The sequence below is a fragment of the Thalassophryne amazonica genome, chromosome 18 (genome assembly GCF_902500255.1).
Source record: "Thalassophryne amazonica chromosome 18, fThaAma1.1, whole genome shotgun sequence".
Lineage (NCBI taxonomy): Eukaryota > Metazoa > Chordata > Actinopteri > Batrachoidiformes > Batrachoididae > Thalassophryne > Thalassophryne amazonica.
Window position 1 is genome coordinate 32865167 of NC_047120.1, and position 247 is coordinate 32865413.

A 247-nucleotide genomic window follows, 5' to 3' on the forward strand; every position below is an offset into this window, starting at 1 on the left:
TCCTCCTCCCATCTGCCCCTCTCCAAATGATGCTCACGCAGCCTCCAGCTACAGCGGGGGAATGTGATTGGTCGCATCCCCTGGATGCTGATGCTAAGCTTGTTACATAACCAATAGAGTTTTCACAGTGGCATGTGACCTGCAGTTGCACAGACAGGACGTAAGACAGCAGGCGCGAGAGAGACACCTTCTGCATTTAAAGTGGTGCGAGGGGAGAAAAACTACTTTGTCATCCTCACCTGAGAGG